Source organism: Capsicum annuum, unplaced genomic scaffold (genome assembly GCF_002878395.1).
Source record: "Capsicum annuum cultivar UCD-10X-F1 unplaced genomic scaffold, UCD10Xv1.1 ctg79847, whole genome shotgun sequence".
Taxonomy (NCBI): domain Eukaryota; kingdom Viridiplantae; phylum Streptophyta; class Magnoliopsida; order Solanales; family Solanaceae; genus Capsicum; species Capsicum annuum.
In genome coordinates, this window is record NW_025890459.1 from 1 (window position 1) to 2,511 (window position 2,511).

General features: G+C 32.4%; 1 pseudogene; it reads right to left on the reverse strand.

Annotated features, from left to right (window-relative positions):
- Positions 1-6: 6 nt before the first annotated feature.
- On the reverse strand, positions 7-794 carry LOC124895093 (annotated as a pseudogene).
- Between the last annotated feature and the right edge of the window lie 1,717 nt (positions 795-2,511).

Consider the following 2,511-nt stretch of genomic DNA (forward strand, 5'->3'; position numbering starts at 1 on the left):
GCGTATATTCATTACATGGCTCAATAGAGTTGGTTTGAACACACCCGGTTTCTCCATTGATACAGCCACTCCACATTTATGGAGAAGTGCAGTGGCAACTTCAATGCGAGTTGGATTCTACACTCCTGAATTTGTTGCAACGACATCCTTTAATCTTCGCAAACTAGAGGATGAGAAATTGTACATTCTTGACACATGTCGTTGTGGTTCAAGCACACCATTAAGTATAGCTGGAGCATCATCCATTAGTGGAAAGAAAGAAGATGCATTAAACTGAGGAGATGGTTTGAAATCCACCTGTCGAGCTATATCAGCCCAATCATTAAGGAATCTTCAGAAACTATATCCATCAGCAATCTTGTGTGACAGACCTGCACTGGCTGCTATTCCACCACAATCGAAATGGCTTAATTGAACCACTAGTGGACTTCGGTTCAAGGTACTACCCCAAGGCAAATCTTGTGGAAAGACTACATCTACAACGTCATTATTAGGGTGGTTGAGAATTTCAGACATTGGACAACTAATTCGAACATATAAATACTCAATACCTATGTCATTGCAATCGACATAGCTGTTATGATACCAGGCCGAGAAACCCGGGCAACCATTCCCCTCCTTGAATTGTCCCGCGAAGGAATAGTAAAAGGATAATACTTTTGAAAGAGAATTTTCAAGAATGTGTGAGGAATATTTGTGTAATTCATCAAAGTGTGATTGAGATGTCTAAATGAAGATGGAGTGGGGGAGGAAGGCTTAATTATCTTTCTATACACAATTGTTGTTGCTGCCATTTTCAATTTAGCTCTCAAATATGAATATTTTGCACTTCCACATTCACACTTATATAGGGTAGCAAAAATACTTTCTCCGTTTAATTTTTACTTGTTTTTACTAAAAAATAGAAATCTAACAGCACTTGTTTAGATTGAAAAATAATGAATAATTACTTATTCTTTAAATTATTTTTTAAGTACATAAATTAAATATTAATTAATAGGTATAGTACAGTAAAAATAGTCATGTCAATTTTTTTTTTTTAATGGGTGTAACAAGTCGACATGTGACAAGTGAAAGTGAACGGGAGGAGTATTATTCATTATGCAAAATGTTTTTTGAAATATGAAATTTATTATATTCAAAGATTGATATGGTAAAATTACTTATATTATTTATTATTCTTAAGTTGTACGTAAAGCCAAATGTGGACAAGTATTATTGCTAAATGAGAATAGTATTTAATAACATGAATAAACTAGATACAAAATGATAAATTATCTTTTTATTTTTTAAATTAGACAAATATCTTAGCATGTTGGATAAATAAAGATGACCAAAAAAGTATGTTGTTGTATTAGTTGGATACACTTGTACAAGAAAGTGTGATAAACTGAATTGTGAAAGCCTGCAATTTTTTCTGTTTGACCATTTTGCCTTTTGTCGTAATTGCTGCATGTTATTTAGACTGTGAAAACAGTTGGCACGGTTTCTGATGTGATCGGAAATGATCTGAATGAGTTTGTGATTTTTAGAGGATTTAAAAATCACATATAGTTAATTTCGATTGATATTTGATGTTTTGAGTGTCGGATGATAATTTGTATAGTTTTATTAGGTCTGAAATATCAAACATGATTTAGTAGCAGAGTTGATTCAAATTCGAACAACACACAGGATGCAACAACTAATTTCGTGCTTATATGAGTGATGATTGAGGTACTGACATGCTCTAGGGCAACCAAGCTTGGTTGGCCTAGTGGTTAGCTCACTAGGTCTCTTAAGCAAGCGTCGGGGGTTCGATTCCCGCCTTATGCATGCAACAACCAATTGGCCAGCGGCAAATCATTAAATGGAGCTCAGATCCGCAGAGGATTAGTCCTTGACCTGTCGGGCTGGGGATACCTTGGAAAACCAAAAAAACAAAAAAAACATGCTCTAGGGCTTTCAGAGGTAACTCTGGACCTCCTCTTACCTGTTTTAGATGTCCTTATTTGTTCTAAAACAAAATATTCATATTTTCAGTATTTCTGTGTTGCATTTAAATGCTCTACATTTATGACGCTAGATTTGGAGATTTCAGTTATTTCTTTCAGATCTCCGCCTTATTTATGTTTTTGAGTTGGCTTGACTTCATTATAAAAATCTCGTATATTTGTTATCATTACTTGGTGTGAATTTCTTTCGTTTTTTGGGTGGTTGACTTCTTTATCAAGGTCGGGCTTCGATAGGTATCATCATGAGGTTTTTGGATCGTGACAAAATGATAATTTAGTAGGATTTTGATATGATATATTTACTCATTCCGTTCAATAAAATTTATTCACTATTGATTTGACATATCTATTAAAAAATAATAAATAATATTATGATTTTACTATATTATACTTTAAATATAATAAATTTAATGATTTAAATTTTTTTTGGAAGTAATTAATAATATTTAATCGAAAGAATAAAATAAATAAAAATAAATAAATAAATTATTTATTAATTTTATAAATTAAATAAGTA